This window comes from Mixophyes fleayi, chromosome 1 (genome assembly GCF_038048845.1).
Source record: "Mixophyes fleayi isolate aMixFle1 chromosome 1, aMixFle1.hap1, whole genome shotgun sequence".
NCBI classification, from domain to species: domain Eukaryota; kingdom Metazoa; phylum Chordata; class Amphibia; order Anura; family Limnodynastidae; genus Mixophyes; species Mixophyes fleayi.
Window position 1 is genome coordinate 322,904,863 of NC_134402.1, and position 27,913 is coordinate 322,932,775.

General features: G+C 41.1%; 1 protein-coding gene across 1 annotated transcript in view; it reads left to right on the plus strand.

The window, feature by feature from the left end:
- Window positions 1-25,628, plus strand: part of RBM19 (RNA binding motif protein 19) — a 113,558-nt gene extending 87,930 nt beyond the window's left edge. Inside the window, exon 25 of the mRNA XM_075213896.1 lies at window positions 25,396-25,628. The gene's annotated coding sequence lies outside the window, so the exon portion shown is untranslated. The remainder of the gene's footprint in view (window positions 1-25,395) is intronic.
- Window positions 25,629-27,913: the final 2,285 nt, after the last annotated feature.

A 27,913-nucleotide genomic window follows, 5' to 3' on the forward strand; every position in this document is an offset into this window, starting at 1 on the left:
GTCCTTTCTGAACCTCCATGTCACACTCATCTCTCCTGTATTGCAGCTACTATGTACCTCCTTATTATTTTCTCTCCTTCAACAGCATGGCTCCTGTCCTGTTGCTATATATCACCTCTGCTTCTCTTTTATAACTGCAAGAGAAGAGTGAGAGAGGAGGCACGTTCCTGCTGGAGAGAATATGTGACACCTCTCTTGCATCAACATCCTGCTCTCTCCCACTCTCTTTCATAGCAATGTAATTTCAATCTCTCTCCCTTCTGGGATATAGATACCTCTCTATTCTACAGTGACTTGTCCCACCTCAATCATTTCTTTCAGCTACATACCCCATCTACATGCCATCTTCATAGAATGCCAAACAGAAAGAAAGTTGTCAGCGCTTATCCTTTACACTGCATATCTGTGTGTGTCTAGCAAAATGAAAACATGAGGTATTAGTTCATATTTTGATCAAAAGACTTAAGCCTGCATCCCACGTCAAGGGTACCTCATTATATGCAGGTCCTACACTGACCTATATGCTTTAAACACTATTAAAATGCAGTTAAAATCAGATGCGCTCACCTCCCAGGTATAGGGGATTACATCTAGCAAGGGCTGGCTTGTGAGCCACACCCAAATGTGCCTTAAATAGGCTTGATGGACAGCTGCTATGACAAAAAGGCAATATTTTGAAACAAAACCAGAGAAAAAGAAGCCCGCGCTCGGTATATCCCACATTATATATGGTACCAGCTGCTTGGTTCATAGAATGCCACCTCCCTCCTTTTGGAAAATGCTACAGTAATGGAAATAAATGAGTATGGTCAGGGCATATGGTGTGATCTCTAGCGCCCCCCTGCCAGCAGTTGGTGCATTCGCTGCTCCCATATACCCCTCGCTTGTTCTGATTCCTGCTCTATTCAGAGCAGAAACTCGGAACATAAGGGGGCACATCGTATATATATTTTATATGGCGTTGGCGGGGGCCTTGGTAAACATGGTGCCCTCCTGCCACACTTATCATGTTCCACCTACCCTGGGTATGGTAATGCTAAAAATAATGGTTTCCAGCATCAGAGCCATTTACATGTTGCAAAAACTCATGTAAAAATGCATTTAAAAAACCCAGTGGGTACGAGCTCTCTTAGATGCATACCTCATGTCCTCTTATGCAATTTCTCTGCAGATTACCAACTTCTATAACTACATAATACTTTTTCACTCCGTTCTTCTATAAAGCTCCATACTTCTATTCTCTTTCATATCCTGCTGCTGCCTGCCTTTCCTATAACTGTCACCTTTCCTGCAGTTACAGGTCTCTGTCTTAAAGCTGTGTCCATCTCCTGTAGCCAAATATTTTCTCTTGTATAGCTACATAGATGGGTGAGAACCACCTATGTGTTTCCGCCCCTGTGGATACAAACTTCATTTCTTGCAGCTTTGTAAATACTTACTATGCTGCAATTATATGATTTCATTCTTTCATGCAGTTACATACATTCTCTCTCCCTCTAGTGCAACTGCACACTGCTCGTCTCTCCTCTCTCCATCCACTGACTGTTCCATCATTCTTTGTACTTGTCATTTCCCTTATCTCTTTCTCTCCATCATCTTCTGGGTTTTTTCCTTCTTTTTCTTTCTTGAGCTCAGCTCCTCTCATGTCCTATCTTTTCTCAAACATACACATTTCTTTTTTAATATTATTTCAGCAAATCTATATATGAACATGAATTATTAATTTCTTGATTTTATGCAGCATATACAATTTTAGTGTACACGCAGGAATTGCCAGGGATAGTTTTCTAGTCCAGCTAAAAATCCATTTTGATGCCTGGGACAGAGAGAGACTAAATGACTGAAACGTATTTTAAATTCGGGATCTACAGCAAATCTTTCGGTCTCAGTCTTTGGGGTCTATTTAGCATTGGTGCTCAGTGGGCAACAGTAAGATTCATTTTATATCTCTGTATACCGCAGCAATATAAAATGTCCTGCCGCTTGAATTTATCAGTTTAGCCCCATCTAATCTAGCCTAAAGCTGCTGACGAATGGCGGATCTGACCCCAGTGACTACTGCGCATGCACATTGTGATGGGACCCGCCATCTCAAGATGTTCGTTTTTAAGGCTGACTTGTTAAATTTGGGTCACATAGTAGTCCCCATAGAAATGACTAGCGTTGGACAGGTTAAGGCAGGAGAAATCTAACCACTGAACTACTCCTACTCCCTATTATCAATAATTAGACCTGGGGGTAAATGTATCAAGCTGAGAGTTTTCTGGCAGGTTTGAAAAGTGGAGATGTTGCATATAGCAACCAATCAGATTCTAGTTATCATTTTGTAGAATGTACTTAATAAATGATAGTTAGAATCTGATTGGTTTTTTTTATACCCGCCGGAAAACTCTCAGCTTGTTACATTTACCCCCTGGTTTGTTACTCATAACAATGATGTGATTTATTTTTTTCTCAACACAAATGCTCACAAATAGATTATTATTTATATTGTATATAATATTAAATATATTAAATATATTATTAAATATATGTGCAAAAGACAGGGCTAATGTAATTTAATGTTTTTTTGGGGGGATCACATGAGCATTCTAATGGCATATACTTTCATTGGTGTACGGACACTGTAGAGTCATCCTTTGGAAACACTGTCTTTAAAAGCTTTTACTGAACAATAAGTAAATTGTGTGTCAAATGTCTAATTTTCAGTCTGTATTCCTCTAACCCAGCCTTAAGCAACCTGTGGCTCTCCTCCTGGACTGACTTTTCCTTTATCTCACAGCTCTCCTGCTGAGTGAATGAGATTCTCGTTTTGTTTTGCACAAGACACTATGTAGTAATGCAAACAAATAAATGTCATAGGACCTAGTAAAAAGTTGACTTTAGAAAAGTGCACAAAATGGCAAATGATGAGTGCAAAAGATCAAGTCAAAATGGATAACGATCCTAGAGACATATTGGTGTAAGAACTTTTAAACATAAAAATTAGCTTATTCTGTTCAGTTTAAGTAGGATAAATAAGGCTGCTTTTATATATTTCTATTATTTCACACTAATTAGATTTTTGTACATTTATTATGCAATAATGAGTCAAGTGCTGGATATCTGGGTAGTAGTAAATTCGCAGCTAAAGCTAGCCACACATGTAGCTACCCTGCCATTGGGCCTGAGAGCTGAGCGACAGGATCATGGTCTAGTTTGGACACTTACGCCAAATTGGGCAAGATCCGGCTGTTATGCTCTTTAGCTACGTGGCCAAATCACTTACATCACTGGGGCTGTTAGTGTGGTAGTAAGATGGCTGCACAAATAGGCCAATTGTGGTCATCTTACAACCACACTTACCAAAATGTTGATGGAATCATTATTAGGCAATGCAGTGGCACTGTATAGGTCCATTTACATCAGTGTTGGCTGCTGGAGTGTCGCCTGAGGCCAGCACTTATTACTGTAACTTGAAAAATCAGTTGTGTGAGCAATCATGAATACATATGACATCCTCTTTTGCTCATTCATAGCTAAGTGCCTGCATGAACCGCATTTTACAAACAATGTTAAGGGAAGGTTGGCTGTGAATAACATTTCAGTGGTCAGCACTCCAATGTAAATGAACCAAAGTACAGCAACATGGAAGAAACCTGTGTTGTTTACCATTATCTGATGTGCCCACAGGCGAACATCATGTCACATCTGTCCTACTAGAGAATCTCCTGTCATAAAATAACACATCAGAAAAAGCCTGAGCCTCTATCATAACCCAGCACACAGATAATCTGGAACCCTTCTCCCTCGTGCCCTGGCCCCTCTTTTGATCTTACTTGTTCGAAGGGAGATCTCTGTGAGCTTTGTGAAGAGCGGCTTGTACAAAGGTTTGGGGTGAGAAGGGTTAATTTGTTCTAGAGAGGTAGGATGATGAGGGATGGTTGAATGAAACAATAGCTGCTCCTCTGCCTTTGTTATAGATCCTTTTGTGTTCTGTGTGAGGAGAGAAAGCTGTTCTTCATAAGGGTGGCAGTGTATAGGGGGGGGGGGGTGTTCACAAGCACCTACTGCACAGATAATGTGTTCCTTTATCTAACCCTTTCCCTGCCGCAGACCTCGTTTTGTTTAAGACTTCAAAATGCGGTTTTCTTTTTCAGAGGTCCTTTCTTTTGTAGGTTTGTGGTTTTCTGACAATTTTCTTCATCTCTTTCTTACTTTTATGTGTGAATTTTGAAGTATGTCTCTGTCAATGTGTCTTCTAGATACCTTTTTTTTTTTCTCTGCCCCATTCCTTTGCATGTGTCCTCCCCACATATATTTTACAGCTTTCATACTTTCCTTTCAATCCTTCTCTCTATCTATAAGTCATTTCTCCGCTCTAGCTTCTCCGCTAGCAAAATGCATCCCTTGATATGTGTCCTCCTTTCCACTCTTATTTTCACATTTATTAAACACAGTAAAGTGCATTTATGTTACTAGACTGTATTTGACCTCTGTGTAAATATAGGAAAGGACTGTTTAAACTATACGTATGGTTCCTGCAGCTTACTGACACTCCAGCCTTGCTGGCCTGTGTAACTTGAAAGCACTTACTGTCACTTATTGACAATTTACCTCTGTTGGTCTTGAATGGGCCGGGGGCATCTATACCCTAGGCTGGTACAATTTAATCTTTCTTGGACCACATCACCTGCGGCCTCACAGTTCATGGCCACGTCTGGCCTATCTTTCACTTTAAACACCCATATATACAGGGCTTACCTTCTGTTGTAAAACAGGCAACACCATATGAGAAAGTAGTATAATGAACACGCCAATTGCGCTCATATGTTAAACTAAAATTCTTCCGCTGCGCCTGTGTTTTAGCATGGTTGATCAGTGACAGTTGTTATAAATGTCCCTTAGAATGAATGCCCCCACAGAAGAAAAATGGCACTGTGGTTTAGCAGGCAGGAAAAATCTTTATTCCAAACAGAAACAATCCTATTACCATCCCTACCATGGATCTTGTTGTTTCCAACATTGTGTCCTGATAGGCATCCACAAGTGATATATGCCACTCTATTTTGTGTTTTCTTCAGCAATGCACAAGGTGAAACCCAAATGTAGCAAATATACTGCATGTAGCATCTATTTATACTTTAATTAGAATAAACTCTAATGACTCTATTAGTGTCTATGATTCAAAGTTATACTAAGACAATTGTGGCCAAAAATGTTGGCATACTTTCATTTTATTTTTTTTTATAATAATGCACTATTTTTCCAGAAAATTGTTGAAATGAAAACAAAAACTGGCATCTACGGATGTATTTCTTTGGTTTGCAGTGGAATCAAACAAAAAAGCAGAAAAAATGACTAAGTTTTAGGGCTAGATTTACTAAGCTGCGGGTTTGAAAAAGTGGGGATGTTGCCTATAGCAACCAATCAGATTCTAGCTGTCATTTTGTAGAAGGTACTAAATAAATGAAAGCTAGAATCTGGTTGGTTGCCATAGGCAACATCCCCACTTTTTCAAACCCGCAGCTTAGTAAATCTAGCCCTTAGTCTTATTTCACACTGAAATCCTTAAATGGGTCTAACTAAATGACCTTTTGGAAATAGTTATTATAATTACATAAGCCTGAATATAGAAAAGGACTCAGTCTCCCATTTTGTGTCACTGTGTACTGCAATGAACATGGAGAAGATGGAAAGACAGAGAATTGTCTGAAGTCAGACAGGATATTGTAGCCATGCATGGACAATATTAAGGATACAGAGATCATGGTCCTGTTTCTACTGCATTAAATGTTATGAGGGAGTGTAAGGCCCATGGCACTGTAGCCAAAGTTCCTGGATGGAGTTGCAGGAGAAAACGTGATCAATGATTGTTTGGATAGTGGAGGAAGCACCATGATCAACTGCCAAACAGACTCAAGCTACAGTTTACCAGATACAACAGTTTCAACCTGCGCCATAGCTAACTCAATGAAAGACGGTTATATGGTAGAAGACCAAGGAAGGCCCAATACTGAAAAAGACACATAAGAAAGCCGAAACACACCTGAGTATGTCCTGTGAACAGATGAGACCAAATTAGAGCTTTTTGGTAAAGCACATTATCCCTATGTTTACATAAAGCAAAATGCAGCTTTAAAAGAAAACAACACTTTCCCTACAGTAATAGGGGCAGTGCAATGATGTTTTGAGGTCTTAGTCCAGTCATGGGTTTGGTTTTCTGGACAGGACAAAAAGCACCTAGAAATGGTTCAATACAAGACGCTGGGCTTTTCTGAAGTGGCCAGCAATGACTCCAGATGTATATCCCATAGAACGCCTGTGCAGAGATCTGAAAACAGCAGTTAGGAGAAGGCATCGTCATAGCTGGGAGAACTGAGCAGTCTGCATAGGAAGAGTGGACCAAACAGCCAGTAGAGAGGTGCAGAAAGCCCATCCATAGAAGTGGTTGATTGTAGTTATTGTGACCAAAGGCAGTGCTACCAAATATTAAGTTTAGGGTGTCAATAATTTTGTCAATGTCATTTCATTTTCTGATTTGAAAGGATAAACAGTATTAAATTCAATATTACAGAACATTTGTTTTTTAATCTAACAGAGAAACAATTGTGGAGATCAAGTAATGTTGGTAATATCAACCGAGTTATTTGAAATTTGAACACCAGGTTGCCAACATTTTTGGCCATGACTGTATAAGTCCAATCACACCATAGCTGCTGAAGGCTGCCTAACTCACATGAAGTGGAAGAGTAAGAAACAGAGGACCAATCATATACTTGCATTGCCATAAACTTATGCAGCTGTAGATGTTGTGCAACCCCAATTCGATTTAGATCCCTCGAAATACCAGTCTCAATGAGCTGTGTACATTCAAATCAACCATTGTAACGTGGTCAGACATTAACAAATAACAAGAGCAAGATTGGGAGACTGGTCAATGAGGTGCATATGCATTCCCATAGCCAGTCCAACTATTACTGTCACAGTTTCCCAGTCATGTGGATCATAATGTTTGAGATCTCTTTATGTATTAGATTAACCTGCTGTTTAATATCCTGTGTTATCCAGATGTAGACAGATTACTTTGCTGACCTCTTGTACTTAAAAGGGTTAATATAAATATTCCCTCTAAATTTTCCTTAATCTACCTCTCTTATTCATCCCTCATCACTCACACATTCATGAAGTTGTTCTGACCATCCTAGGACTCCCCCTTTGTGCATGGGGATGAGCCAGTGGGGTGGTGTAGAGAACTGTAAGGATTACAACATGGGGGTCCCGCAAAGGGGATTTAACAGCTTTTTTTTTCAAGCAGAACAAAAATTACAAGAAAGGATGTAAAGAATACAAAAAAAGACACTGGGCTAGATTTACTAAACTGCGGGTTTGAAAAAGTGGAGATGTTGCCTATGGCAACCAATCAGATTCTAGCTGTCATTGCACTAAATAAATGAAAGCTAGAATCTGATTGGTTGCCATAGGCAACATCTTCACTTTTTCAAAACCGCCGTTTAGTAAATCTAGCCCACAGAGTGTGTACAAGCTTCTGTGAATATGACTGTTCCTGTCAAGTCTGTAATGCTACCCGAGCATTCTTTATAATTAATCATTTAATGGCTGATTGCCGTCCACTTCTTGCATTTACACTGAAGTGTAGGAAAATATGAAATAAAAAAATCAATGTATTGTGTGCTAAGAATCTAAAAGTGAAACTTGAGAGGTTATTTAAAGAATGACTAAATCTAATAAAAGAAAATAATCTTCACTCCTTTGTGTGTTCAAAAACTTTAACATTATGCTTCAAAATAAGGCATATATCAGTTGAGGGTTGTTCTAGAGCAGCCAAAGGAGTACAAACTTACTGCTCCATAGCTATATTTTCTTTAAAGGCATGAGCCATGATCAGCTGCTAGAGTAAGCGGTAGCTCAGAGTTTTGTGGTAGAGGGTTAACTCTCAGCACCCAGGATATATCCCCTCCAGTCCCTCACTTCTTTTTATATCCACATCAAAGGCACACATTTTTGATGCCTATTGCAAACCAATTGCTTTATGTGTAAGAGGGTCTTAGATAAAGCCTGCCTATGCCAGATCCACCCCTCCCCAATCCTGTCTCTTTCAGCATAGGGCACATTATGTTGCCACAACACAGAGCGTGGGACATAGAAAGGGACAGCGGTTGACACAGGACAATTAACCTCCTTGCACTGTGCTAGAGATCTTATAGCTATGGATGGATAGCAGTATGCACAGTTTAAGTCTGACACTATTGCACATGCAGAACACATCAGTTTTACATATATATAAATCGATTGCAGAAAATTCAGACTGAGTGCACTTTATATAGATTGTACATTTTACAGGTAAAGCATTTATTGGTTTAAAATCGTCTGGCATCACAAAATGTAAGTAAAGCATGGCATTTGTTTGGTGTGGGGGGTTTTCCGTAGCATTTCATTTTTAAAAAAATTTTTAAGCCTGTCTTCCCCATACCTTTCTATAACGAAAGTCTCAGTACATCAGATGTAATTTGAGAAAGAAAACAGGCATTCACATGAAATGTAAGACATGACCTGTTCTTTGCAGTGTGATGGCCAATCTATCCTACACACAGAAAGTAAGGGCAATGTGAATTGCATAAAAAGAAGAAATATACATACCTTCTAGCATGTCACAGACCACACACAGCTCTTCTCCCATTAAACCTACTTTTTTTTCTCTTAATGAATTTAGGCTTAATGAAACAATCAATGGCAAAAAACATATTTTAATATCAGTAAATTATGTCTCCATATTGCTGCACATGGAAAATAAGGAAAGAGAAATTTAGAGAAGACTTTTGCTTACAAGGTGAAATGTGTCATGTTGAGGCACTGTGATACTAGGAAGTATCCCAATGATAATATCTTGGAGAAGAAACACAATGCCTCCATATTGTCATGAGATCATATGGTGACTACAATAAAATGAGGTACTGTGTTTTTTTTACTCTCAATTCCCTAAGAGCCAACAGTGCAAAATCAAACAAAGGGATACTTGATTAAACCTGTAGATAAGGATTGTGGGTAAAGATATCATTTGGCATACCCTTGAATTACTAGCACAGAATTCTATTGCTTTGGACATGTGTCTGGTACAAATGATCGTCAGTCCTTATTGATATAGTATTGCACTTGCCCATGGGATATACAGTGATCTGGGATGTGCACTCTACTTCCTCGTAGCTGCTCTTGTCTCAGGCAGACATGGAGAATTTATGATTTCATGATTTTGCCACTTTATGAATAGCCTCCATGGCTAAGACACTTTCACAGTCTTTATGGGTTTAATTATATTTGTTTCTCTCCTTGTTTTGGGAATTTAACTTATCCTTGTGTCCAAGGAAAAGTTTTTGAAAATGTGTATTTAGTGAAATGTTTTTGAACAATACCAGTATGTGTCATGTAGAAACACAAGCCGCACATGGGAATTCTTAGTGTGGAGAGACAGGCAGTGCTAAGTGGATCTAAACTCCAGACACAGAGAATGTGTAGTGACAGTGAGTTGGAGGGAGCCCATGGGTAAGTGAGATAAGCTATTTTCTTTCAACGAAAGTATTTGTTAATTTAAATATTGCACAAATTTTTAAAAAATCACACATAGGCATTCTGCATTTAGATCATATGTCATCTTTGCAAAATTTTCACTTTTCTCTCCACATATCCTAAGGGCTTTTTACAGATGAGCTATTAATCACCAGTGAGTCAGAATTTGCTCACAACGTGTTCCAATGAGAGTACACCACTTGCCCAGGCACTGGGAAAATTGATCCCGGTGCCTGCACGACTTTGCTGTTCAGACAGTAATATATGGGTTAGCTCCAAATGTACAGGTCAGTTAATGTAATTAACCAGGACAGTAATTAGGCCATATGTTCTGATAAAGGATAATCCTCAATGCATGACCTGTTGGAGATATCTGAGCTAATGTTAGAGAAACTATAATGTGACTTTTTTAATCTCCTGGAACAGCATGCCACCCAAACCTTAAAACAACAGTAACCTTAAATGTAGTTTTTACTTGTGTTTTTCATCTGTGTATATATATGTGCAATTTACAAAGGTGCAGAACTGCAAGCTAGCAGGCAGGGGTCATTCAAATCTTTTCTGCTGCCTGAGTCAAAGTGTGAAATTGCACTCCAGCAGCTTTAACCAGCATCACCATGAGTAATTTACTATCAGTGGTATTATTGCCTGGTAATCTGCCAGCTGTAGTAGTTATTCACCAGTAACATTTAGAATACTTGTAATGCTCAGTAGCTGTAAATATTCAACACTATACCTACATTAATTCTACACCAGTTGAAGTTATCCAGTAAAATGCCAGCAGTGATAGTTATGTGCCATTACTCAGATATTACTGGTGGCATGTTTCTACTTCTGTTAGTTGACAGCTAAATTTAAAATGACAATGTGCTTAAAGGCAAGATTTTCCTTTAAAAACATTGCTGTTTTAAATTTAGTTGTAAAAGTCGCCAAATGGCGATGATTTACAAAGATCGCTCTTTGACTACATTTACCCCCTGATCTCCACCTCCTGGCACAGACTCTGATAAAATCAAGGAAGAGTTAGCATGCCACAGTTTTCCCATTTCCCTTGATGACCTTATTACACTGTGCAACACTGCAGAGCTCGATGTCCTTGACAAGGAAGCCATGCAAATTGAACATACTCAGGTTTCTGAAGAACACACTCACAGACGATCCCTTTGGTCTATATATGCTATGTGATACAAAGTGCCACTTTGAAGCCAGGAAACGCCAAAGCCTTGGTGGATCATGACAGGCCATCATTAATAATATTAGCTAACCTCCCATAAAGAAATGAATCCTACCTGTTACGATCTCAAGTTCTGCTGTGATCCTTTGTGTAGAAGCATTACAGTGTTTGTTAACTTTTTGTAGTAATCTTTAGTCATCATTACCCTAGAAAATCCTTTGCATAATTCTACCATTGATGGAAACATCATTCTAGGAGGCCCAGTTATAATAGACTTTTTCCCTTAAGTTATAATGGTCCTGAATAAAGATTCAATTTCCTTTTTATGTCATCTTAAAATTCCTGAATCTGGTTCTTTTAGGTTTGCCCTTGTTCCAACAAAATCATCCTACCAATTGAAGCTCCAGTTAAGTTCTGTGCAGGGCATCTTCTTGTTTTGGCACTTGTCTTAATCCAATCATATCTATTCTATTGGTAACCTCTGATCTGCAATATTCTGTTGTGTATTCGTCATACATAGATATTTATCCTTTTTTATTCTGCTATTAATTTGATCCCAAGCTCTGTTTCTCCTCAGTGTTATGTATTTCCTCTGTGCTGGAAAGTAAAGCCATGTTCAATTATTATATGAAGGAAACTTTTGAGAGCTTCAACATCCACTTCAGTAGGTGATGGATTTTCTTCATAAAGAAATAGTCCTTTCTCTCCAATGTCTATAGAAAATTGAATAAAACGACCATTAAAAAACTTTAGCCTTGATTTCAGTACTATTTGATAGTGTTGGTAGAGTCACCATCTTTTCAAAATTTGATTTGCAAGATGTAAATAATCTTATCCATATGAAGGAGACAATGCTCAGATATTTCCCTTGTCTTTTCCATAGCATTTGATGCATCTTTTAATTTATCATTTATTATAAAGATCAAACATTTTTTATTACTTGCATACCATGAGTGAATTCTCATTGCCCGTTATTCTTTTCCTGAATTGACTTCATAAATTGTATGCTGTCTGGAATTCAAAAATGCCACAGATGATCTCAATCTTTTGAGTCAAGAAGACTGACTAGAGCTCTTGCATGTTATCAGTCCTTGTATTCTGACCTCTACCTCTGTTCATACATGAAATTAAATGTTTTGTTGATGTTGGCCTTCACTACAAGCTTTTATTCTGGGCCCACCCACGTTTCCAGGCCATCCAGATGTTCAGAAAACCCTGGAATTGATCAACGTCTTCTTGAGTCTTCTGGTGAGGATGATGACGATGAGAATCTTGAGGTTGTATATTCCACTTCTGTGGAGGCGAGCTCAGGGAGGACAGAAACCTCACGTGGAGCAGAAGGGCATTACTAACTAACTGGTTAAACCCGCATTTTAAACATTCTTTTCAACCATTTTTTTCTGTTTACTATTTTGGTAAAAAAACCAAAAAACTCATAAGCAGAAACCTCCCGTGTAGCAGGAGGGTAAAAGCTTGGCTCGAGGGATTACTTTCAAAAGATCGTAAAGGATTTGGGCACAAATCTTTTGAAGGAGGTGAGATTCTAGTGGGTGTAGAAAATTTGGCCCTTAATTAATTAATTTAAAAGATAGTCTCTTAAAATTCTTCTTAGGATATCAAAAAAAATATACGACCTACCGTGTCCCATGTGAGATGCATCGTATGTGGTTGGTCCACAACAATACCACGTACCTTTATTCCCGTTCTGCAGAACAAACACAGCTTCTTAGCTGGTGGCCTTAGAAGCATGTGATGGATTATATCTCAGGTTGCTCAGTATGTACCCTGAACAAGAAACCTCATCACATTCCTGCTGGTCCACTTCTTCCATTCCCATTTCCTGATTAGCCCTGGACTCCTATCTTTAAGGTCCTTGGGCCTGATTCATTAAGGATCTTAACTTGAGAAACTTCTTATTTCAGTCTCCTGGACAAAACCATGTTACAATGCAAGGGGTGCAAATGAGTATTCTGTTTTGCACATAAGTTAAATACTGACTGTTTTTTCATGTAGCACACAAATACTTGATAGCTTATTTGTATACTGAAATTTAAAGTTGATATTTGTGTGCTACATGAAAAAACAGTCTGTATTTAACTTATGTGCAAAACAAAATTCTAATTTGCACCCCTTGCATTGTAACATGGTTTTGTCCAGGAGACTGAAATAAGAAATTTCTCAAGTTAAGATCCTTAATGAATCAGGCCCCTTGTTACTAATCTTCCACCCTCTCACAAATTTACAGTTATTTGTTTGGTATAGGACCATTTATTTAAAGCCTTAATATATTTTACAAACAATGGACACCGTTGATTTCCACCTTCCCCACATTTGGAGATAAACTATGGCTCTCCACCTAGAATTTCAATCTCAAGTTGCCTTCCTTCAAACTTGTTTCTCCCTTAATTGAACATTATTGAAACTCCAGTTTCTTTTTGCTTCCCTCCACTCTACACATAACTAATATTTTCCATGTCTCTTCTTAAACCTTGATTGATCACCAACAGGTGTTTGAAGTAAGGGAAATTCTAGATTCTTAAATATCACATGGCAAATTGTTTTATTTAGTTTATTAGTAGAGTTATGGTCCCTGACAAGAGAATTCCATGTATGTTTTCCACTGAAAACAAGGTCATCCATGAGAAGAGACGTACTGTAACATACCCCTCTCGGTGGCTGTACTTATGGGGCAGTGTCACTCTCCGGACCGTGAGTGCCTCTGCGCTGGTGCGTGGCTACCTAGCCTTCCTGCCGGCACCTATCCTGAACCGCGGCCGTCCGCCTTCCTGATGGTCTGCGCATGCGCAGCCCCCAAGAACTCTTGTGATCTTTGCTGTTATCTAATTGGTTGATCAGACAACTCTCCCTATTTAAGGCACCTGTGCTCATTACCTCATTGCCTGATCTTGAGTCTCATTCCCTGTGAGTCTCTGAAGGCGTCTCCTGTGTTCTACTAGTGTCTTCAGTTTCCTGCTGATTCCTCGTGTTACTCATCACTGGTTTCCACACCCGCTACTGTCTCCTGTGTACTACTAGTGTCTTCTGTTCCTGTGGATTCCCTGTGCTACTCATCGCTGGTTTCCATACCTGCTACAGTCTCCTGTTTCCTGCCTGTGTTCTCAAGCTGGACTCTGATTACCGGATCTACTAACCTGTGGTTTCTACACTCGTCTCTGCCGTCCAGCGTCTCTGCAGTCCCTGCATCTCCCTGTGGACAGACTGTTCTACTGAATAGCGGTATGCCTATCTGTTATTGACTTTCTACATTTACTCTGCATATCCGCTGGGACAAGTTTCCACTCTCAGCAGCGGTATCTATTCCCGCTATAGACTGGGATTGTTACGCTGCATATCTGTTTGGAACAGACCATACTACTCAGTCGTTATATGCACAATTGTGATTGACTATCCGTTATTGGCCTGCATATCTGTGCTGAGCAAGTCTCTACCAAGCAGCGCCACACATACCGTTATATAGACTTTGTTGGATACGCTGCATATCTATTGGGATCAAGTTCCTCTGTGCTCTCAGTGTCTGCATCCTATTATCCTTTGTATGCTTCCACTCATCGACACCTGTACACATCCTCACCTATTAAGCAGTGGTACAACTTGCTGTATGCAGACCACTGACTTCCCCGCTACTTACCTGCACCTGGACAAGTCTTCTCACCATAAGCAGTGGTACAACTTGCTGTACGCAGACCACTGACTTCCCTGCTACCTCCCTGCATCTGCTCACGTCCATCCTGATCTCCGTGTTCAAATCTGCCTTTCCTCAATATCAGCTAGTCACTGACTCATTGACCAAGATTGCTGCAAGTCACTGACTTTCCTATTATTTATTGGCATTCTCTCTCCATCTGCTGTGATATATGTTCCGCTAGTCACCCTGCTACCAGAGGACCGTTGTGTTAACCTCACCACTCTGGTAAGCCCAGTCATCTGGTGAATTCCTGGGCAAGACTCCTAGTGCACGTGACAGTAAGATCAGGCCATGACAGACCCAGAATCGGAACCAACAACTAAAGAGATGCTGCAGTATCTGGTCACCCGAATCGAACAACAAGATGTTCGCCAACTACAGTTGTTGCAATATTGTCAGGCTTTAGCCTCCCAAGGAATCCCTGATCAAAATGGAGCAGCTACTGTTGATCCTCCAGTACCTCCATTTTCTTCCCCAGTGCCATCCCAGGTGTCCATCGCTTCCACGCTACACCTGCCTACTCCTTCTAAATATGATGGAGATCCCAAAACCTGTAGGGGCTTTCTTAACCAATGCTCCGTTCATTTTGAACTTCAACCTCATAACTTCTCTACTCATCATTCCAAAGTGGCCTACCTCATCTCTTTGTTTTCCGGACAGGCTCTCGCATGGGCCTCCCCTCTGTGGGAAAGAAATGACCCTTTATTGCAAGATAGTGCCATGTTTATTTCTACGTTTCTAAGTATTTTTGACGAACCTGGTCGTGTTATCTCTGCAGCTTCCAGTATCCTCCGACTACGCCAAGGATCTCGGACTGTAGCTCAGTATGTCATTCAATTTCGGATACTTGCCTCTGAACTTCAGTGGAACACTGAGGCACTGATCGCCGCCTTCTGGCAGGGGCTTTCCGATAAAATTAAAGACGCACTGACCTCTCAAGAGTTACCCTCCTCCTTGGATGATTTGATTTCCCTTTGCCATCGTGTAGACATGAGATTTCGTGAGAGAGATTCCAAGAGAATAACTTCCTGCAAAGCGCCTCTTCGCTCAGTATCTCAAGTTCATCATTCTCCACCTCCAGTAGAACCTATGGAGGTAGGTCGCTCTAAACTAACATCAGAGGAGAGAGAATGAAGAGTGAAAAATAGACTCTGTATCTATTGCGCTGACTCTACTCACATGCTGAACTCATGTCCTAGGAAGTCGGGAAATGCCAGGCCCTAACCAGTTCTGGAGAGGTAAGGTTAGGGTCCCTGGAGTCCTCTCCATGTTCTACGAATGTGAAAGTTTGTGCTTTTGATGTCACCGTTTCCTTTGCTACCAAATCCTTTGTCTCTCAAGCACTTATAGATTCTAGAGCTGCCGGGAATTTTATTTCTAGTTCCCTAGTGAATCAATGGTCTCTACCAGTGATTTTCTTAAAGGTACCCATTGCCGTTACTGCTATTGATGGATCACGTATAATTAATGGTCTTATTACTCAAAGTACGTCTCCACTGACTCTTCAAATTGGAGCCTTACACCAAGAAAAAATTTCTTTACTGATCCTTCCTGTTACTACCAGTCCCATCGTACTAGGCCTTCCATGGCTTCAACTTCATTCCCCTCAGATTGACTGGAACACTCCTCAAGTCACTTCCTGGGGTCCCGAATGTCGTCATCGTTGTCTCTCTCAAGTTGTTCCACTCAAAATACAGCAGTCTTCCATTTCACCGTATCCACCGGGCCTCCCTCCGCAGTATGCTTCCTTTGCGGATGTGTTCGATAAGGTTCAGTCAGAACGCCTTCCTCATCGGGCATGGGATTGTCCGATTGACTTACAACCCGGCAAGAGTCCTCCTAGGGGCCGTGTGTATCCACTTTCATTACCTGAGACTCAAGCAACATCTGAGTATATTAAGGAGAACCTCCAGCGAGGATTTATCCGACCTTCTACCTCTCCCGCTGGGGTTCTTTTTCGTAAAGAAGAAAGATGGATCATTACGTCCCTGTATAGATTTTCGTGGACTCAATGCCATTACCATCAAAAATCGGTACCCTATTCCGGTAATTACCGAGCTTTTCGATCGCATTAAGGGAGCCCGGATCTTTACCAAGTTGGATCTTCGAGGTGCCTATAATTTAATCCGGATCAAGTCCGGAGACGAATGGAAGACAGCTTTTAACACCAGGGATGGCCATTATGAATATCTAGTTATGCCCTTCGGGTTGTGTAACGCCCCCGCTGTCTTCCAGGGTTTCGTGAACTAGATCTTCCGGGACTTGCTGTATGTCTGTGTCGTCGTATATCTGGACGACATATTAATTTTTTCCCAGGACCTGCCCACTCATCATCAACATGTGGCAGAGGTCCTCTCCAGACTCCGAAGAAATTCTTTATTTTGCAAATTAGAGAAATGTTCATTCGAGTTATCCCAGATTCCATTCCTGGGATATATTGTGTCCGGAGTCGGTCTTAAGATGGATCCAGAAAAGGTGAACGCTGTATTACGTTGGCCCCAGCCAACTACTCTCTGAGCAATCCAACGTTTTTTAGGTTTTGCGAATTATTACAGACGCTTCATTCAAGGTTTTTCGTCCATTGCCTCTCCTATAGTGGCCCTGACCCGCAAGGGGGCTAACACTAAGCTATGGTCCTCCGAGGCTCTTCAAGCTTTCCAGTCTCTCAAAGAGTCCTTCTCTTCCGCTCCTGTTCTTCGACAGCCTGATGTGACGCTTCCCTTCTTCCTAGAGGTAGACGCCTCTAATGTTGGCTTAGGGGCCATATTATCCCAAAGATCGGAGCAACAAAAATTCCATCCTTGTGCCTTTTATTCCCGAGGTCTTCTACCTGCGGAAAGGAATTATACCATCGGGGACAAGGAGTTGTTGGCCATAAAAGCAGCATTAGAGGAGTGGAGATATCTACTGGAGGGAGCTCGTCATCCTCTAACCATTTTTACAGACCACAAAAACCTGTCATATCTACAGTCAGCTCAATGTTTGAATCCCCGTCAAGCAAGATAGTCTCTTTTCTTTTCCCGTTTTGAACTTATTATAATCTTCCAAAAATAAAAAAGCAGACGCCCTGTCTCGGGCATTCGTGACGACCTCAGACGTTGAAGATGGTCCTAACCATTCTATATTAGACCCCAAGTGTGTGTCTTTGGCCACTTCGTCCACCAAGGTGCTACCATTTGGGAGAACCCTCGTGCCTCCATCTCTTAGGAGGAAAATTCTGTCTTGGTTTCATTCTTCACGTTTTTCTGAACATTCGGGGGAACGTAAGACTTTAGAAATTCTTTCTCGAAGCTACTGGTGGCCCTCTATGAGGAAAGATGTCAAAGACTTTGTGGCCGCTTGTGAGCTGTGTTCCCAGTTTAAAACTCCCCGCAGAACACCAGCGGGATTACTGCAACCACTACCCATTCCTACCAAACCTTGGACCCATATTAGTATGGACTTTGTCACCGATCTTCCTCCAAGTAAAAAGTGTAATACCATCTGGGTAGTGGTGGATCGATTTTCAAAAATGGCACATTTCGTTCCTTTGACTGGTTTACCTTCTTCATCTATTCTGGCTGATCATTTCATCAAAGAGATTTTCCGAATTCATGGATGTCCTTCTGAGATTGTTTCGGATAGGGGAGTGCAATTCGTTTCCAGATTCTGGCGAGCCCTTTGTAAGACCTTGGGTATTCGATTATCACTCTCATCTTCCTACCACCCTCAATTAAACGGACAGACCGAGAGAGTCAATCAAGATCTTGAGACTTTCATTAGGATGTTCTCCTCAGCCAACCAAGACAACTGGGTAGATTTACTCCCATGGGCTGAATTCGCCCATAACAACATGTATCACGAGTCATCTTCAAGAAGGCCATTCTTTGTGGTTTACGGTCACCATCCGTCTTTCCCGGAATTTCCTGCCCTCCCTCCCACCCAAGTTCCTGCTGTGGAGACTGTTTATCAGACCTTCAAAGATATCTGGTCTCAGGTTAAAACCTGTTTAAAGAAGACATCTGCCAGATACAAGTCCTTTGTGGATAAAAAGAGGCGGGCTATTCCACCACTTAAGATTGGAGATCGTGTATGGCTTTCTACCAAAAATATTCGCTTGAAGGTTCCATCTATGAAGTTCGCTCCTCGTTTCATTGGTCTATATAGGATCATTCAAGTGATAAATCCAGTCTGCTTCAAACTTCTATTACCTAAGAACCTTCGTATCTCCAACGCCTTCCATGTGTCATTACTCAAGCCTCTTATCATCAACCGTTTCTCTGTACCTCCTTCAGCACCTCGGCCAGTTCAACTTCATCAAGAGGAGGAGTTTGAGATCACTCATATATTAGATGCAAAAATTTCGCGAGGAGTTCTTCGTTTTCTTGTGCACTGGAAGGGCTTTGGTCCAGAGGAGCATTCCTGGATCCGGGCTGATGATCTCAACGCCCCAGCTCTCCTGAAAAAATTATATTCCCAGAATCCAGGCAAACCCGGCTCCTTGTGTTCTGTGCCCACCTTTAAAAGGGGGGGTACTGTCACTCACCAGACCGTGAGTGCCCCTGCGCTGGTGCGTGGCTCCTTAGCCTTCCTGCCGGCACCTATCCTGAACCGCGGCCGTTCGCCTTCCTGATGGTCTGCGCATGCGCAGCCCCCAAGAACTCTGGTGATCTTTGCTGTTATCTAATTGGTTGATCAGGCAACTCTCCCTATTTAAGGCACCTGTGCTCATTACCTCATTGCCTGATCTTGAGTCTCATTCCCTGTGAGTCTCTGAAGGTGTCTCCTGTGTTCTACTAGTGTCTTCAGTTTCCTGCTGATTCCTCGTGTTACTCATCGCTGGTTTCCATACCCGCTACTGTCTCCTGTGTACTACTAGTGTCTTCTGTACCTTTGGATTCCCTGTGCTACTCATCGCTGGTTTCCATACCTGCTACAGTCTTCTGTTTCCTGCCTGTGTTCTCAAGCTGGACTCTGATTACCGGATCTACTCACCTGTGGTTCCTACACTCGTCTCTGCAGTCCCTGCATCTCCCTGTGGACAGACTGTTCTACTGAATAGCGGTATGCCTATCTGTTATTGACTTTCTACATTTACTCTGCATATCCGCTGGGACAAGTTTCCACTCTCAGCAGCGGTATCTATTCCCGCTATAGACTGTGATTGTTACGCTGCATATCTGTTTGGAACAAACCATACTACTCAGTCGTTATATGCACAATTGTGATTGACTATCCGTTATTGGCCTGCATATCTGTGCTGAGCAAGTCTCTACCAAGCAGCGCCACACATACCGTTATATAGACTTTGTTGGATACGCTGAATATCTATTGGGATCAAGTTCCTCTGTGCTCTCAGTGTCTGCATCCTATTATCCTTTGTATGCTTCCACTCATCGACACCTGTACATATCCTCACCTATTAAGCAGTGGTACAACTTGCTATACGCAGACCACTGACTTCCCCGCTACCTACCTGCACCTGGACAAGTCTTCTCACCATAAGCAGTGGTACAACTTGCTATACGCAGACCACTGACTTCCCCGCTACCTACCTGCACCTGGACAAGTCTTCTCACCATAAGCAGTGGTACAACTTGCTGTATGCAGACCACTGACTTCCCGGCTACCTACCTGCACCTGGACAAGTTTTCTCACCATAAGCAGTGGTACAACTTGCTGTACGCAGACCACTGACTTCCCTGCTACCTCCCTGCATCTGCTCACGTCCATCCTGATCTCCGTGTTCAAATCTGCCTTTCCACAATATCAGCTAGTCGCTGACTCATTGACCAAGATTGCTGCAAGTCACTAACTTTCCTATTATTTATTGGCATTCTCTCTCCATCTGCTGTGATATATGTTCCGCTAGTCACCCTGCTACCAGAGGACCGTTGTGTTAACCTCACCACTCTGGTAAGCCCAGTCATCTGGTGAATTCCTGGGCAAGACTCCTAGTGCCCGTGACAGGCAGTTTGTACTTATAATCCCTACATTTGTGCCTTCTACCTTTATTTGTTATCCTAGAAATGCAGCTCGATGATGTGTTGTGTGTGACTGAGCAACAAATATATTGAACTTCTATCGTTTGTTACCATGATTTGTATTCTGACCACCAATTCTGACCTGATTTGCTTCTGACCATCCTGTTCCCTGTCGCCTGTTTTTTTTCTCTGATACTGACCATTGGTTCATTTGACTTTGCACCTGTGTCATAGCATCTAGTATGTCTGTGACCATGTCAATTGCTGCCTAGTGTGATGACCCTGTGGCCAATAAAGTTCACCCCCTCCTTGCTGTGGTCACTGGAGAAGCTATAAGACTATGTGCAGCAAGTAAACCAGCACTAACCAGTAGCAAGCTATGGGATCTCCCTTGGTCTGTGTAAGCGTCCCTGGAAGTCATTTACAAGGTACAAAATTCCTGTTCAAAATTTGCTTTGGACCCACCATATGCATCAATTTACACAAGGGCGCCTAAAGAATGAAAAACATTTTTTTATTTTCGCAACGTCTGATTCTAAAAATGAGATAAAGGGTGGAGATGGTGCAGTTTTAGGTCAAGTTTATTGAAGGGGACATGGATATTTCTGCTATGCATTTTTACACCAGGTTAGAACTGCAATTCTTTGGGTTTCTATACTTTTAATGGGACTCTACATTGAGCAATGTAATAATCATATAAAGTATAAGAAATAGATGCACCCTAAATTAAGTTCTGTAATTTTAAACACCTATCTGAACAAGTGCACCCATTTTCTAAGGGAGAAAGACCTGTTCTTTGCATGTTGCAGCATCTGAGCTGGTTCTGATGGAAGTAGCTGGCTAAATTGGAGGCATTGAGAGCATGATATATAGTTAGGTAAAAATGTTCCAGTTATTTCATCCATGTTATTCAGTTCAGCAATGCACAACCTTTGATTTATTAAAGTCAAATAGTAGCCACACAAGCAGAAACTAGAAGCTTTCCATGGATTGCTGCATGCTAAAGTAGAAAATCAGAACAAAACACTAAATATAATTAGTGGTAGAGATGAGCAGTTCGGATTTGAAGAAATCCAACAGATCTGAATTTTAGGGTACCGAGTCACAACTTGGTTTCTCGCGCCAAATTGGGATCTCAAAAAGGAGATATATAACGTAATTTCCAGTAAGATGTCAGATATTGAGAGTTTGTAGGTATCTTGTCTGGGTTGCGATTAAGAAAAAATTCCACATGCAATATATTTTGGTCTTTTGCCCAGGAATGACAGTGGACTTATCAGGAGTTTGATGTGCTACCACTGGTGGCTAACTTACTTTAACACAATCATTATCTTCCTGATTATCTTGTTCAAGTACAACACATTCCAACATTTTCAAATCCACAATTATCCCCTTCATCCTGTTGCACATTAGCAATTTGCAAGCTACCATCCTCAATTTCAATGTCTAAATCATCATCATTGCTAATCATTCTCACATTTCAAAATGGTTGTGAAATTTTGGAAGGAGGCTGCCCTATAATTACAGTGTTAGAATCAGAAATGTCAGACTTATTTGTAGCACTCATGGACACTATTAGGGCTATATTTACTAAACTGCGGGTTTGAAAAAGTGGAAACGTTGCCTATAGCAACCAATCGGATTCTAGCTGTCATTTATTTAGTACATTTTACAAAATGACAGCTAGAATCTGATTGGTTGCTGTAGGCAACATCTCCACTTTTTCAAACCCGCAATTTAGTAAATATACCCCTTAGACTCTGGTCAGGATTCTGTGAATGGCCAATTTGTTCTACAGCCTCAGTGTTCTTTTCATATGGTTGTTTTGGAGGTGACAGACCTACACTCAGAGCGAGAAGGTGGTACATGTGAACTTACAGAGGATGCATTAAAATGTTGGGCACTCGCGTTTGCAATGGACATTCTAGTATGTGTAAGAGAAGTAGCAGTAACACTACTAGCCAAATGTGGTCATGTTCTGAGCCTTTTCTTGTCACTGTGTGTGATGTATGGGATGTTAGCTAATTTTATTTTTTAGGCAAATTACAACATTCATTGTTAACTTTCTATTAATGCTTACATACAAGAGCTGATTTTTTCAGATTGAAAAAAGTTGTTTGAATTTGGAGTGCCCTCTCTTTCACCTTCTTCCCACATGACCTTTTTTACTGGTAGAGGTTGAAAAAGTATTACTAGTACTAGTATTGGGATGTTCCTGATCTATAGACTGAGCCATGACTGATAACAGGAGTAAAACTACTTGTAGTTGGAGCTACCACCATGTGAACGCCCAATGAGATAGTGAACTGAGGGACTGTTACCTTGCAATGCAGACACTGCTCCACAATATCATTCAAATTGATATAATTGGTTGGTTAAAAATAAGTTTTGTTTTATTTGGTTTGTGCTGTCAAACACAGCTCCTTGTCTTTTGGCCACTTTCTAGTACAGCTGTGATACTGCCCCTCACACTGTTGCCTTCACAGTCAAATACCTGAATTTTAAAATCAATAAATTAATTTTCTTGTGGGGGTGGGGGGGTCAGTTGGTGCTACTCAGAGACAAACACAGGCAAGCTAGTCTCTATTTTGCTGGCTTCACCAAGGAGCATGCTGGTGTTAATCTGTTGGAAAAGCTCAAGGATGTCATAACTAAATGGCTCACCCCGCTAAGACTTTCTCCAGGATTCCTAATTGCCGATAATGAAGCAAATATAGTGTGTGCATTACTACTGGGTGAATATCAATATGTCCCATGATTTGCAAACAAAACTAGTTTGTTCAGAATTTCACACTTTTATATGCTTGAGTGATTTTATCAGATCATTTCAGTTGGTGGGCCTGTCCTCTTTTCTAAAATGACTATCCTATCAGCCAGTGCTCTGCCTTTATGTTTTAAAGATGCCCTTTACTTTATTAAACTGTCATCCTGCCTGCCACTGCTGTGCCACTGCTGTGCCACAGTGTTTCATAGGGATTGTATCTTTTATTAAACAGTCATGATTTTTCTGTAACTGCTCTGTCACTAATTTAAACCAGCCAGTTCGCTGTAGCATCTGGCTAATATTGGTGAAAATGTTGACAGTTGTGAAGAGGTCATTAGAAAATAGACAGTTAAGGATATAGATGTTAATGTAGGAATGGTTTTCACAATTTTTAATGAAATACACATCAAAATTCAAAACACATGAGGATCTTTGTCCAAAACACAAGGGTCTGCGCATATCTTTAATTAGCACATTATGATTTAAAAAAACAAAACATTGAATTTAATAGTAGATAACAACAACTTTGCCCATTCAGTCTGGCCCTTTTTATCCAAAATAATTTCACACCATATCTATGCTTTGTTTTTGTTTTGTTTTCTAAATATATTTATTGAGTTTTTTATCAAGAAAATAAATGGCATGTGGCAGAGGTATACAAAAAGGAAGAAGATATAGGGGAGTTTGTGTGTTCAATATCTGTGAGAGTCTAAAGATATACAGTAATTACATAGCCATAAGAAATACAAGTTATACAGCATGTAATAAAACTTATTAAAATCAAATAGATTGACATTTTGAGAGTGGACTTGGAGAGAACAGAAGAGAAGACATACACTATATGGATAAAAGTCTTCAGACGCTTGACCATTACACCAACAGGGACTGTAATGACATTGTATTCAAATACATATACTTTAATGTGGACTTAGTCTTCCTTTTGCAGTGATAACAGCTTTCACTCTCCTTGGAGGGATTTCCACAGGATATTGCAGTGTTTCTGTGGCAATTTGTGCCCATTCATTCTGTAGAGCATTTAGGAGGTCAGGCACTGATGTTGGACAAGAAGGCCTGGCTCGCAATCTCTGTTCCAGTTCATCCCAAAGGTGTTCAATGGGGTTGAAGTCAGGGCTCTATGTGGGCCAGTCAAGTTCATCCACACCTAACTCATCAAACCATGTTGTTGTAGTCCTTGCTTTGTGCACTGGGGCACAGTCATGTTGGAATAGAAAAGGCCCTTCCCTAAACTGTTGTTGCCACAATTGGAAGCATAGCATTGTCCAAAATGACTTGGAATGCTGAAGCATTAAGAATGCCCTTCACTGGAGATAAGAGGCCTAGCCTAATCCCGAAAAACCAGCCCCATACCATTATCCCTCCACCAAACTTCACAGTTGGCATAATGCAGTCAGGCAGGTATCGTTCTCCCGGCATCTGCCAAACCCAGACTCGGCCATCTGACAGCTAAACAGAGACCCATGATTCGTCACTTCACAGAACACATTTCCACTGGTCCACAGTCCAGTGTCGGTGTGCTTTACACCACTTCATCTGACGCTTGGCATTAGTCTTGGTGATGTGAGGCTTGCATGCAGCTGCTCGGCCATGGAAACCCATTCCATTAAGCTCCCGCTGCACAGTTTTTGTGTTTACATTAATGCCAGTGGAAGTTCGGAATTCTTTAGCTATGGAATCAGCAGAGCGTTGGCGACTTTTACGCACCATGCACCTTAGTAGTTGTTGACCCTGCTCTGTGATTTTGCCTGGTCTTTCACTTCGTGGCTGAGTTGCTGTTGTTCCTAAATGCTTCTACTTCTAATAATATCACTTACTGTGAGTTGACCGTGGAATATCCAGCAGGGATGAACTTTCACAAACCATCTTATTGCAAAGGTGGCATCCTATCACACTACCACGCTTGAAGTTACTGATCTCTTCAGAACGACCCATTTTGTATCACAAATGGAGACTGCATGGCTAGGTGCTTGATTTTATACACTTCTGGCAACGAGTTTGATTGTAAAACCTCAATTCAGTAATTAACAGGTGTGGCCAAATACTTTTGTCCATATAGTGTATATGTAGGGTGGTGGAACAGGAAAGGGGAGTCCTGGGGAATGTTCATAAGAGAAGGAGAACCAGTGTGCAAACTAAGAACAGTTCTTATTTACCAAGCTTTAAGGATAAGTGCTTGAGTGATGGAAGGTTCTATTTTTTTTTCCAGTTAAGAGCGACGAGTCATCGTGCTGCTCAGAGGATGTCACCAATCAATATGTGTGTTTGTGTTTCAGAACGTTGTGGATTGAGCGTGCAAAAAGATGGTAGGAGATATGTACTTGCATGTCCTCCAAAACTAAACACATTGGGTCTGATTCATTAAGGAAATGAAGGCAAAAAAATTAGTACTTTTTCTCCTGGACAAAACTATGTTACAATGCAAGGGGTGCAAATTAGTTTATTATTTTGTACATACGTTATTAACTGCCTGTTTTTCATGTGCACATAAATACTTGATAGCTTTATTTGTACACTGAAATTTAAAGTTGGTCATGCCTTACCCCAACTGTAAATCTGCCATCACATTTTAAACTTGCATCCCCCTCCAAAGGAGGAGGTGCACAGTGTTGACATTTTAGTGCCATTCATTTTATACTCAGCCTTCGGGGTTTTTGATAGGAAAATGCATGGTTTTACATATTTTCTATTAAACTGTAGTCACCACAGTCTACCTAGATTGTCAATCATTCTGTTTCCTCCAACACCCAATTGATTTCCATGTTGCATACCTTTGTGTTATCTGCAAAAAGGCTATTTTTCCCTCCAGCACCATTAGTAATTCCACCAATAAATATATAAAGAAACACTGGTCCAAGTACAGATACCTGGGGATTTCACTGGTAATCCTTCTCTCCTGTGATGAACTTCATTTATTACAACTCTATCTTCCAACGAATATCTTCTCTAGATTACCACTTTCAAATTTATTTAGCAATCTTTGATGTAGGATAGTATCATCATCATCACCATTATTTATATTGTGCCACTGATTCCGCAGCGCTGTACAGAGAACTCATCAGTCCTTGCCCCATTGGAGCTTACAGTCTAAATTCCCTAACATACACAGACAGACAGAGCGAGAGAGAGAGACTAGGGTCAATTTTAATAGCAGCCAATTAACCTACCAGTATGTTTTTGGAATGTGGGAGGAAACCGAGGCACTTGGAGGAAACCCACGAAAATACGGGGAGAACATATAAACTCCACACAGAAAAGGCCATGGTCGGGAATTGAACTCATGACCCCAGTGCTGTGAGGCAGAAGTGCTAACCACTGAGCCACCGTAGGATACCGGGTTTTTTCACTAGGTTACCAGGCCCCCCTTATGTTCAGAAATCACACAGGCAAGGAGGAAAACAAAAGATACAATGCTATCTTTACTTTTCTTAGAGTAAAACAAAATATAAACTGTACACTTTAAACAATAGGTCAGTGGATCACCAGTGTCAATAGGAGTCCCAGCAAGGTTCCGCACCCACCTTATCCAAAAATTCCACAGGCAAAATAGCCTGTCAAAAGAAGGTCCAGGGAGCCTTGGTATCTTGCTGTTCCTGTCCAACTCTCCACCAGCGTGGTGGGGCTCTGAGTATCAGTCTCCCCACTCCTGTAGGTGCACCAATTTACCCAGAATCTGGCAAGTATCTCCCAATGGATTGAGGTGATGACCAAAATGGAGCCTGCTTCCCCAGGACAGCGATTATCAAAGGGTCTGCTTGTAGAGAACAGAATATAAACACCAGTCATTCCCACACCTTCCAGAAATCAATACTCAGAATGAATACCCCCTCCCCCCTGGAATAGCTCCTTATATCCATGGTCAAATTCTCACAGTGTTTTCCCTTCCCCGGGCAAACCCCTGGGTATTTCCTTCTTAAACTTTGGTGGGTGCTGGGCCAGGGAGTTGGAGTGGAGATGAGCTGGCCTTCCTCAGTGGCTCCCCTGCTATGTCCCTGCTACAATGTCTGGGCCAGTCCTGTGGAAGACAATGGGTAATACTTATCTTTACCCACCTCCAGTTCTTGGATAAAACACAGTCCCTCCTGAAATTAACCTCTTCCATGTTTTTGTTACGTGTCAGGGCTTCCAACTGTCCCTCACTTCCTGTTTCGTTCTTCTTGCTCCCCCATGTGTCCGTAATAATTCCTCCCCCTGTCCGTCAGGCACAATTTAAGAATTGGTCCTGGGGTGACAGTCCATGTAATCCCTGCTGATGGACGGGCCGGTGAGAGAGGTTATCGTGGCAGTGCGGGCCGGTTCTGTCACAGATGCTGTACTAAGATCTGCGTATACTAAATCTATGACTCCACCTTGATCTATCACGCAATGAAAAGATAGATTAGATTTGTTTAATATTATCTCTCCGCAGTAAACCCATGCTGCTTGGGATCTTCTAAGTTACTGGATTCAATATAGTATACAATTCTTTCTTCTACAGTGTTTCCATTATTTTTCCCACTCTCAATGTCAGGCTCGCTGGTCTGCATTTTCCAGTCTCTGTTTGTGCAGTTCATACATCCACTCTTTTACAGTCTTCTATAACTATTTCTGTTAATAGTGACTGGTTGAAGAATTGTGTTAATGTTGTTGTCAACAATCCTTTCAGCTATTTGAGTATCGTTGGATGTATCCTGTTTGGCAATGTTGTTCACTTTTAATTTTGACAGATCAGTTAGAATATTCTTTGT